The 12,785-nt window shown below is 40.1% G+C and overlaps 1 protein-coding gene across 4 annotated transcripts in view; it reads right to left on the reverse strand.

Annotated features, from left to right (window-relative positions):
• LOC129780437 (toll-like receptor 3) overlaps positions 1-12,785 on the reverse strand; it is an 841,421-nt gene that overhangs the window by 106,964 nt on the left and 721,672 nt on the right. The gene's annotated exons all lie outside the window — the stretch shown is intronic.

Raw genomic sequence — 12,785 nt, forward strand, 5'->3', positions numbered from 1 at the left:
TATTCATTCTTCAAAATGTCGAAATACAGTCATACCTTGATATAATGCAACTTATTTTTTTTCTCGTTACGTTATATCGAAGCAAAAAAAAATTTCTTTATTGATACTAAACTGTTCATGATTATTCAAAAATGCGCAAAAACTAATTTTATATCACCCAGCAGTATTTATTAACCTTTCCCCATTAAAGCCCATTTAAGATAATTTTCGTAGACAAACATGATCAGTTTTAAATAGAGGAGAAGGTCTGAAAAATTTGAAGTGACATTGATTCAATTAGTGATGAAACGGATAGTAGTTTGGCCGAATACCGGATATGCGGCAAGTTTCAAGGCCGGATAGCCGGATATTCGGCTTTTTTTTCGCGAATACGAAAATGGAAGATACTGCATGTGTGCATGAAGCGAATAAAGAATTACATTTTAGTAGAAATAAACAAATGTTTACATAAAAATAATGAACTATGAATGAAATTTCCGTTTCGAATGGATACCCTTTAATAAAGTATTAAGTTTTCTGCAAGGAATCTTCAACAGGGGTTTTTTTTTTGCTGATAAGGATTCAATTATGGGGGTCTCCGTAGCCACATTGGTTGCGCGTTCGTTTAGTAAGCGATCGATCGTGAGTTCAAAACTCAGGGCCCTCATTGACCATCTTTGTGTTGTTACAGAATAGCTACGTCCACGCAACAATCATCAGCGATGGAGTTCGATCCACGGTCGAAATAAGATCGATTCATCCATACAACTGCTCTGCTCTGCAAGACACATCGGGCTGCTGTTCTATAAATAACTCAACAATGATCAATCAACTGTCTCCGCTGTCCGGTGGTCCAACTGGATAATGGAAGAACAGAAAGAATACTCTTACGCCTAAATGGCTACTGTGTGAATGTACTATATGTAATGGTATAGAAGAAATACTGGCGAATGGCAACTGTGTAATGTACTAATTATAGATATGATAACCATGTGACATGTACACGATTAAAAATTCGGCTCTGTTACAGCTAAAATGCTAATGAGCCTTAAATAAATAAATGGGATAAAAAAAGGATTCAATTACTTAGGAGAAGATCAGAATTACTTTATTGCAACCATTTTAGACCCGAGGATCAAGTCAGACTATTTAGGAGTTCTTGAAACCTAAATCTTGCTGGCAATGTTTTTGGAGTTTGAAAATATCTTGCGACAAATTTTCTGAGAGTAACAGCTCATGGTTGTCTTCAAGACCTGTAAATGAAACAAAAGAGACGAAACTGAAACGAAGCTTTTACATGAAACTCACGACACACCTTTTGGGATGAAACAGTATCAAATGAAAATAATAGTTAGCGTCACGTTCAGGAAAAAAAATCCCGTTGCTACCGAACTCGAAGAAATGTGAAAACATTTAAAATCGATTGCAATCACGATCCTTACATTTGGTGGTCAATAAAATCTAAGCAGTCAACCGGGGACAAGGATTGGTACAGTTTATATTTCAGCTCCTTGCAGTAGTATTACAGTAGTATGGATAAATGATTTTGCTATGCTATGTGAGCTAGATAATTAGTTATTTTGTGATGCTTTATGTTGTGTTAATAAGAAATTGTAGATTTTTTCCAATATTCGATATCCAGCCGAATAGCAAATATTGCAAATAAAAAAAAAGAAATAGCAAATATCCGTTTCATCTCTAGTATCAATGTTTATTTTATAGTTTATATGTTTGACTTACTTTATCTCCAAATGGAAATTTGTCTGAATTTTGTTCTTGAAACATGTTCAAAGTTATGCTAAAAGTTAGAGAAATGCCATGATAATACCAAGTGGAAAAGCCGCCTAAAATATCAGGTTGAAGGCATGCGTATTCTAAAAGGGAAATTGTTGTGAACTGTAATACAAAACAATCCGTATATTGCTTTTCCACAAGTTCCTTTTTATCAAAAAATAAAGAAATGAATTCAGGTAAATGTAACCCTGTAACAGGCGGATAAATTGCCCATTTAACAAAGAGCGAAAACATGTACGGGTATTATGAATATTAAAAGCGCTGATTTAAGTGCAAGATGATATCAATATTGACGGATAAACTGTTGTTATATTTTTGGCTTTTCTTGGATAAATTCTAAAAACATTTTGATTGATGTGGTATATTCTGTCAAACGACCCCAGCGACAGAATTTATTAAACCTCTTTTTACAGTTGTTTTTTGAGCTCTTATTGCTTGTGAAGTGTATGCATAAGCCCTTTGCGACAAGTGTTGACATACCATCTTGATTAAAAAGTTCCCGGAATTTATTCAGGAAATGAAAAATACAAGATTATACCGTTCTGCATCATATTTCGGACACTTAAGGCATATGATGCAGAAAACAAATTTAAACTTTTTGCATGGGTATTATTTGGTTGATATTTTCAATGAATTAGTACAATATGCTTTTGAGTACATTGGTACCTACTTGATTGAAAACTTAAAAAAATCATCGAAGAAAATGCTTTTCAAATGAAGCGAATAAGAATCAAACTTCGGACACAAAACAAATTTCGGACAGATTGAATTCAAATTTCGGACACTTTATTTTGTAATTCTTTGAACGAAAATTACCGTTCTGAATCATATTTCGGGCGCTTAAGCCATATAATGCAGAAAACAGATCTAAACTTTATGCACAGGTATTATTTGGTTGATATTTTTAATAAATTAGTTCAATATGTTTTTAAGCTTTCTATTTATTTTGGTACCTATTTGATTGAAAACATAAAAAAATCATCGAAAAAAATGCTTTTCAAATGAAGCGAATAAGAATCAAACATCAGACACTATATCAAATTTCGGACACTTTATTTTGTAATTTTTTGGACGAAAATTACATTACACTTGATTATATTTTATAATCAACTGCGAAACACTTACCAAGCAATCACAGTAAACTGTTAACGATGATGAGAACTGATGAAACACGGGAGAAATTTAAATATTTATGAACGGGTAAATTCTACGTGCTCACGCTAAGGAAACGTCAAACACAAACGATAATGGGTAGTGTTGTAATATTTCTGCCGATCTGTTATAATTTAAATGTAATTCTCATGTGAAATGATAGTGAAACCAAGGGATTACTCTGAAGAAGCAATTGTGATATTAATTTGATAGTTATATCATCAATGCATTAAGCATTTCATGATATTAGAACAAAGTGTCCGAAATATGATTCAGAACGGTACATTACACTTGATTATATTTTATAGTCAACTGCGAATCATAGCAAACTGTTAACGATGATGAAAACTGATGAAACAGGGGAGAAATTTAAATATTGATGAACGGGTAAATTCTACGTGCTCAAGCTAAGCAAACGTCAAACACAAACGATTATGAGTAGTGTTGTTATATTTTTGCCGATTATGTTATAATTCAAATGTAGTTCCCATATGAAATGATAGTTAAACCATTACTCTAAAGAAGCAATTATGATATTAATTTTATAGTTAAACCATCAGTGCATCAAGCATTTCGAGATATTAAAGTACTTTAATGTACTCCCCATCGACTGCAACGCACTTAAGCGAGCGCTTGCTCCAATCCTCGAAACATTTATTTTATTCTATTTGCGGTATGGGCATCAGCGCCGACTTAGATTTTTCCATTATCTCATCTCGGGTGCTGAAACGTGGTTTATTGAGTCGTTCGAATGGGAAAAAGTCGCATGGTGCCAAATCAGGTGAGTTCGGTGGTTGCTGAATGGTATTCGTTTCGTTTTTAGCCAAATGTTCACGAACAACGATTTATTTTGCAAATTTTGCAAATTGTACAAAATCGAGGCATGCACAATAGCAGATGACATTTCAACCATCGAGTAATTTTACTGCTAACGAAACCAATAATAAATTCTGTGCCAATTTTTCTGTGAATCATGGTCCTACTGATGACTTCACAAGATCATACGGATGGACCAATGAGGCTTTTTACTTTGACAGGATTCATCAATTTGATGTAATTAGAGCCATGCACTCCATAGGTTCAAACGCTCTCGGATTGGACATGCTACCAATGAAATTCATGAAAGCAATTTGTCCTCTTTTGATCGATCCTGAAACACACTTATTTAATACAATTGTTACAACAAGCGTTTTTCCGGATGCGTGGAAGAAATCAAAAATTATACCAATTAAGAAAAAAAAACTAATTTGAACACCATAGAAAATTTACGACCCATCAGCATCCTTTGTGCTTTATCAAAAGTATTTGAGTACATTGTTAAAATAAATATTTGCGAACATCTGAATAGAAAAAAAACATGTTGCACCAGTTTCAATCTGGTTATCGCAGGAAGCATAGTACCAAGACAACTATGCTTAAGATTGTTGATGATATAGGACTAAAGGGTGTGTCACATCAAATTGCATCACGGAAAAAACGCTGTAGAAATTCGCCCAGTAAACCGATCCTTTTGAAAATTTTAGACAGTAAAATAAAAACTATTAAACAACTTTTGGCATTTTCCATTTTTCATACTTTGAGCCCAAGCCCGTATGCTCGTACCTTCCTCTTTACCCCGTCCATAGGGTTCTGTACAACGTCAGGTTGTACTTTTTTTTGAACAGAAATCCATTTTCTCTTGAAGTCCGCCTCCGATTTGACAACTTTTGGGTTCTTCCGGAGGGCCTGCTTCATAATCGCCCAATATTTCTCTATTGGGCGAAGCTCCGGCGCGTTGGGCGGGTTCATTTCCTTTGGCACGAAGGTTCAACCACTTCAACACGTCCTTTGAATAGTGGCACGAAGCGAGATCCGGCCAGAAGATGGTCGGGCCCTCGTGCTGCTTCAATAGTGGTAGTAAGCGCTTCTGTAGGCACTCCTTAAGGTAAACCTGCCCGTTTACCGTGCCGGTCATCACGAAGGGGGCGCTCCGCTTTCCGCAAGAGCAGATCGCTTGCCACACCATGTACTTTTTGGCAAACTTGGATAGTTTCTGTATGCGAATCTCCTCCGGAACGCTGAATTTGTCCTCTGCGGAGAAGAACAACAGGCCCGGCAGCTGACGAAAGTCCGCTTTGACGTAGGTTTCGTCGTCCATTACCAGGCAATGCGGCTTCGTCAGCATTTCGGTGTACAGCTTCCGGGCTCGCGTCTTCCCCACCATGTTTTGCCTTTCGTCGCGGTTAGGAGCCTTCTGAACCTTGTATGTACGCAGGCCCTCCCGCTGCTTGGTCCGCTGGACGAATGAACTTGACAAATTCAGCTTATTGGCGACATCCCGGACCGAACTTCTCGGATCACGTCTAAACTGCTTAACTACGCGCTTGTGATCTTTTTCACTGACGGAGCATCCATTTTTGCCGTTCTTCACCTTCCGGTCGATGGTTAGGTTCTCGAAGTATCGTTTTAGTACTCTGCTGACCGTGGATTGGACGATTCCCAGCATCTTACCGATGTCCCGATGTGACAACTCCGGATTCTCGAAATGAGTGCACAGGATTAATTCACGACGCTCTTTTTCGTTCGACGACATTTTTCCAAATTTACGAAAAATTGACAGTGAAGCATGGCCAACGTGATCTATACACTCTTATCTGATTTTAAAGCGAAAGCTGAAGATATAATTCCTAAAAATTAAATTTCTACAGCGTTTTTTTCCGTGATGCAATTTGATGTGACACACCCTTTAGTACTCGACAGGGGTCGTCCTGTCATTCTGATTTTGTTAGATTTTTCGAAAGCTTTTGATTCAGTGTCTCATGAAATTTTATGTCAAAAGCTTATATCAAATTTTGGTTTTCCGTTCATGCTTCAAATTTGATTAAATCTTATTTGAAGGGACGATCACAGTCTGTATTCTGCGATGGGATCTTATCCCAATTTCTTCATGTATTATCAGGGGTTCCTCAAAGCTCTATTCTGGGTCCAATTTTATTTTCCTTGTACATTAATGACTTACCTGAGATAATAAAGAATTGTAATATTCATCTTTTTGCGGACGACGTTCAACTTTATTTTGATTGTTCCAGTAACTCAATTACTGAAATATCTCAAAAAGTTAATGAAGACCTGAGTAGAATCTTAAATTGGTCGGCTAATAATATGATTTCCTTGAACTTAACTAAAACGAATGCAATTTTCATTTCCAACAGATCATTCCACAGCTTTTTAAAACCATCATTATTCTTAAACAACAGTGCAGTGGAATATGTCGATGATGCTACCAGCCTTGATATTCGCATTCAATCGAACCTTGGATGGGATAAGTATGTGTTATGCCAGTGTGGAAAAATTTACGCTTGCTTACGATCCCTCTATATGACATCATCATTTTTAGGAACTGATACTAAATTGAAACTTTTTAAAAGCCTCATTCTTCCCCACTTTCTAGCATGTTTTTTTTTATAGAGGTGAAGAACGCTCTTCCAGCCTTATCTGGGAAGGGATAACCCAGACGTCGAGTGGGGATCACACCCACAAAAACCAAGCCCTCTACTCGTAGCCTCATTCCCCCCGGGACCACATCTAGGCGACTACTTCAGGGGGCGGCTGTGCTCATGCACTTCACGAGTTTTCAACGCAAACTAGCGTTGATCCTTCCCTTTTTCTCTATATTCTTATTCACCATTCGTTGCTCTCCACTGCGCTTATGACCATTTTGCAGGCATCCATTTACCCGTCGAGACGTGCACCGATTAGGAAGCGCTCTCCAACTTAACGCGCGCCCCGTCACAGTCACCCTCGCAGGATTTCTCTTCCCAACGGAGCGCCGATTAGGTAGTGCCCTCCAACATGACGCGCACTCCGTCACAGCTACTCTCGTGGGGTATGCACCAGTTTGTCGATGGCTTCCTCCATGATGCTCGCTCCTTCGAAATGTTCGCAGTGTTCCTCCATCCATGCCACGATAAGGCGTTGACAGGCAGGCATTTTTCTGTTCTTCGCGACAGCATCCGTTTACCTGTCGAGACGTGCACCGATTAGGAAGCGCCCTCCAACTTGACGCGCGCCCCGTCACAGCCACCCTCGCAGGATTTCGCTTCCCAACGGAGCGCCGATTAGGTAGTGCCCTCCAACATAATGCGCACTCCGTCACAGCAACTCTCGTGAGGTACACACCGATTTGGTGACGCCTTCCTAGGCGCTCGCTTCGTCGAAGTCCTCGCAGTATTCTTCTTTACAATCCACCATGACGCATTGCCAGCAGTTTGTCAATCCTTCTTGCCAGATTCCGCTTACCCGTCGAGACGTGTACCGATTAGGAATTGCCCTCCATCTTGACGTGTAACCCGTCACAGCCACCCTCGCGGGATTTCTCACCTGTCGAGACGTGAACCGATTAGGAAGCGCCCTCCAACGTAACGCGCGCCCCGTCACAGTCACCCTCGCAGGATTTCTCTTCCCAGCGGAGCGCCGATTAGGTAGTGCCCTCCAACATAACGCGCACTCCGTCACGGCCGCTCTCGTGGGGTACTCCGGTGGTTCAGATCTCACTGTGGTTCATCTTTTATAGTCAGGCGTTATCCGCACGCTGGTCGGTCCTCCACTTCCGCTGTAGCTCGGACATGTATGGACGATTGCACTGTTCACTGCGTTCCAGGTGCCCTCGTCACGACACATTTCCTCTACGATGTTCTCAGTATGAAGGGTAGGCGGCCCCTCGCGCCTTGTGGTGAATCTTGGGCATACAAATACGACGTGTTCCGGTGTTTCCTCCACATCTCCACACTCCGGACAAAGAGGCGATCTTGCATGTCCAAACCGGTGCAGATACTGCCTGAAGCAGCCATGCCCAGACAAAAACTGCGTTAGGTGAAAATTCACCTCTCCATGTTTCCTGTTTACCCAGCCCATTAGTGTCGGTATGAGCCTGTGTGTCCATCTGCCGTTTTGAGCCGCACTCCACTCTTGCTGCCACCTAGCCATCGACTCTGCCCTTATTAGCTTCCGGATTCCTCTGGTTCCCCTCCTCATATAGCACTCGCTGTCTTCCGTCAAGATGATGTTGATAGGGACCAACCTGGCTATGACGCAGACCGCTTCTGTTGATATGGTTCTGTACGCACTCGCGACTCGCATCACCATGAGCCGGTACGTACTATTCAGCCTCCTCGTGTTCCGCTGAGTTTTTAACGCCGCGATCCAGGCTGGACCCCCGTATCGTAATGTCGATGAGGAGACACTAGCCAAAAGGTGCCTCTTGCTGCTGCTTGGGCCAAAGTTGTTGGGCATGATTCGTGTCAGTGCATTGATTGTCTTCGTTGCTTTTTTACAAGCGTAGTCGACGTGACTGTTGAAGTTCAGTCGATCATCGATCTGCACCCCCAGGTATTTGAAATCTCGCTTCGAACTTTTTTTTTTTTTCCAAAATATATTTTTTATTAAGGCACATGTGGCGTTAGCCTGACGGGGCCGGGAGTCCAATATTTTGACAATTTTTGTCTTACAACTATGTTAGTAATATGTAACCGATTACTCGCGGTTGGCTCGAGGTTAGTATTACAAGTGTTCTCATAATTGGTATGTTGCAGTCTTCGATGCTCTATGCGTGTGCCCGACACGGGCTACTTCCTATTGGGATGCAGCTGACCATTAATCAGCAACGCCCCCCTAGTCTGTACCCCATATCTAGCGTGGTGCGTCTTTCTCGACTCGAGGAATCCAGGATAGAATGGTCACTAGCCGGCGCAATCATCAGTTCGTGTAGAGTTGTCATGAGCGGTACAACCTTTGGCTCTTGTTGAATGATCAGTGGACTGCACAACCTTTGACCCGTGCATCTGTAAAGAGTGTGTGTATGTATTGCCGCGACTAAGTAAAAGTTTATCGATCGGATAGGAGGGATATGAAACGGGGACACAACGAAGGAAACATCATTAAACGTTGACATCGGCGTTTCTGAGGAACAGGTATAGATGAAGCAGAAGATCAGGATCCCGGCTACCTAAGATATCCCGGACGGGGATATCCGATTGTCTGCCTTTTGCTCTCAGTGCTCTAGAGAGCTGAGAGCGAGCAGCATGGAACCGGATACACGACCAGACAACATGCTCGATGTCGTGGTAGCCATCGCCACAATCACAAAGATTGTTTGCTGCGAGCCCAATACGATAGAGATGCGCGTTTAGGTTGTAGTGATTGGACATAAGCCAAGATATCACGCGAATGAAATCACGACCGACATTCAATCCCTTAAACCAAGCTTTCGTCGAAACCTTAGGGATAATCGTGTGTAACCAGCGACCGAACTCATCTTCACTCCACATGCGCTGCCAACTAACGAGTGTGTCCTGACGAAGGAATGTGAAAAAATTCATTATGGGCAATTTGCCTTTCAAAAAGTGTGCCTTCTGAAGCGCCCACCTTAGCTAGCGAGTCCGTTTTCTCATTCCCCGGAATCGAGCAATGAGAGGGAACCCATGCTAAGGTAATCTTGAATAATTTTTCGACCAAAACACTCAATAGATGTCTTATTCTTGTTAGGAAATAAGATGAGCGTTTATCAACTTTCATTGAGCGGATTGCCTCTATTGAGCTGAGACTGTCTGAAAAAATAAAATAATGGTCGATGGGCAGTGTTTCAATGATCCCTAGAGCATAGTATATCGCTTCGAACTTATCAAGTGCTCTCCGATGGTGATTTCTGCACGTTGCACCGCCCTGCGGTTGCTGACAATCAACATTTCCGTCTTGTGGTGGGCTATCTGCAGTTTCACACTTTGGATCCACCTTCCGATCATGTTTATCGACTATCCACTTTCTAGCATGTGATTTCATACTTGATGATGTATCTGTAGTCACTTTCAATAAGCTCGAGGTTGCTCTAAATTCCTGTGTGCGATATATGTTTAACCTTAATAGAATGTCCCATGTTTCACACCTGCAACATTTCCTCATAGGATGCCCTTCAGTAAACTTTAGCAAGCTTCGTTGTTGTTTATTCTTACATAGAATCTCGAAGACGAAAAAACCTAATTATCTGTATGTTAAATTATAAGCCACACAAAGTAAACGGTTCATAAAATATATTTTGCCAAGGCATCATACGTCTAAGTATGGGAACTCATTTTTCGTACGAGGTGTAGCTCACTGGAATTCTTTACCCACTAGTCTATCTAATGTAGATTCGTTCGCAGCATTTAAGAGAGGATGTATAAAGCATTTTAATTGAAACAATTTGTAGTTAAGTACTATTTTTGTTTAAGTAGTTCGATTATCTTCTAATTTTGTTTCACGTGATGCTTGTTCTACTTCAATTTAATCAATGTAACTTTAAAAGACAGTAATCTTAAGTTATGAAATATAAATACATGAAATGAAACGAAAATGAAATGAAAAGATGTACTCAATACAGCGTAACTTTTATAAATTTAAAACTATCACACTACAAATTTGTCAATGAATCAAGAATGTCAAGAATGTATTTTTTATATGAATCCTTTCGACAATTCCCGTTTTGGTACTAAGCGAACGTTTGAGGTTTCAATCTCAAAACTATTCAATGATTGATATTCTAATTGGCTTTTATCAAGGCTAGAGGCGAATAGATTTTGCAGTCTGAAGCTCCTTATTATATTAGGTTGGGGAAAAAGTCATCCATTATTTTCTCGGTAGCTGGCTTTAGTAAGCAATATTTCGCGTAATATCCATCATACAATTTCAGGTGTAGGCTCGTTGTAAAGGTGACATTTCACAATAGAAAAAATACTTTTGCTGTTTTTTGTTTGTTCCATTCAGTTGTGAGTTACAGGGTGTTAACCATGGAGGCCAATGAAGAGGAAATTCGGTACATTATACACTTTTTATTTTATAAAGGCGAAAATGCAAGCCAGACCGCTGAAATTGTGAATGGTGTTTATGGTGTCGATACTGCAACAGTAAAATACGTGCAAATTAATTTATTTTTATTTTTTTTTATATTTTTAATTTTTTTTTTCAGTGCAAAAGATTCCTACTATCTACAAATGGACCTTTCGAAACTAACGCTTGACCAAAATTGTCCGGAATTGGCCAACGAAGGATTGGTGTGTTCCATCAGGACAACGGAAGGCCACACAATTCCAAGAGCTTGATTGGGATGTTTTTAATGCATCCAATATATAGTCCGGGCCCGGTACTAAGTTATTACCACCTTTTTCTTGCATTGCAAAATTTCCATAGTGATAAGAAATTGGGATCAAGAGAAGATTGTAATCGTATTGCTAGAGTTTTTCGCCAGGACTTCTTTGATAGAGACATTATGGTGCTGCGTTTAGAATGGCAACAAATTGTTCAACAAAATGGTGTATATTTGACCCATATGAGACAATCCGAAGCAACTTTTTCCCCAGCCTAATATGTTTTTCTTAGAAGCTCGCTTCACTTCCTCGAATGCACTTGCCCATTCTCCTTTCCTCTTCCTGTACATAAGTAGAACTGAACACCCAATGTGATCAGTTCTCTACAACAGCTACACTAACTTCCCACTCATGGCCATAGAATACTCAATATACTCACCTGGCTATAGAGTTATTACAACCGCATACAAAAGTTTTTTTTTTCTTCCTGTAATTCACCTTTTCAAATAGCACCAATATCAAGATCTAAAACAAATATGTTATGTAAAAGAAAGAGGGCAGAATCACATCTGATTTCTGTTATAACTGAACTACCGAATATATAGCTAATATCCTCATATAGTGTTTGTGACCGACAGCGCGAAAAAGAAGCAAGTATCCCTACTTCGAAATTCTAATGTCCATTCCTATCTTTATTCCCATCCAAATCACTCCCTCTCATTTTAAATACAGTGTGTGGTGCATTACACAACTACAAGTAGCAGCAAAAATCGAAGTACAGCATAGACGAATACCAACGAAATGTAAAGTGCATACAAACCGATTCATCCAATATTATTGTTTTCCATTTCCAAACGTTAACCGTGTAACACCGCAATAAATACCGTTTTTCCATTATCCTCAAGGAACCGCCATTTTCCTCAATGGTGTGATCCACCATATAAACTTCACCAATTATTCGAAAACTGTGTGAGAGTCAAATGCGCAAATAATGAGCTATTTTAAAAGCTTAAAAATGGTTTGTATGTATGCGAGCAGACATCTCCTTCTGTTTTCTTTTCTTTTTTCGTTTGGGATTGTGCAAAACAAGTTCATACGACGTCAATGGGGATCGAACCAAGGCCGGCTGGAATGCAAAGTTACTTTACACGACCACGCTATCCATATAGCTGCCAGCGCTATTATAAAGGAGCGTGATAATCAGGGCCTGACAATTTCACTTCAATTAGCACATCGTCACTCAATAATGTGTCTATCGCTTCTCAGAACAGAACCAGAACCATGCAGGCTAAAAATATATCTACTCTCTTTTCACGCACAATAAAAAAAAATATCTCGTCTCTTTCGTACATATTCCTTTCATTTCACGTTGATTCCTTTCATTCTGCAAACAAAAGCGACGTTAGAAATCGTCACTTGGAAATTAATTTGAAGCATCCATGTATTCTGGCAGTTTGTATAGAAATGAATGTTTCCTTGTTGCATTCGAAACTTATTCACTGAAACTAATGAAAACGGTGCAGTGAGGGTTGTATAGTATGCCTGCAGGAGTAATTATTTACCGGCGTTAGTTGTCAGTGTGAAATTAGTGATGAAACGGATAGTGGTTTGGTCGGATACTGGATACCGGTCAGCTTCGAGTCCAGATAGCCGAGTATTCGACAGCCCGATGTTTGTGTTTGTGCTTGTTCGTGTGCGTGCACGTGTATTTGTGTGGGTGTTTGTGTATGTTCGCTCGTTTTTTGGGTGTTTGTGTGCGTGTGG

This window comes from Toxorhynchites rutilus, chromosome 3, assembly GCF_029784135.1.
Source record: "Toxorhynchites rutilus septentrionalis strain SRP chromosome 3, ASM2978413v1, whole genome shotgun sequence".
NCBI classification, from domain to species: domain Eukaryota; kingdom Metazoa; phylum Arthropoda; class Insecta; order Diptera; family Culicidae; genus Toxorhynchites; species Toxorhynchites rutilus.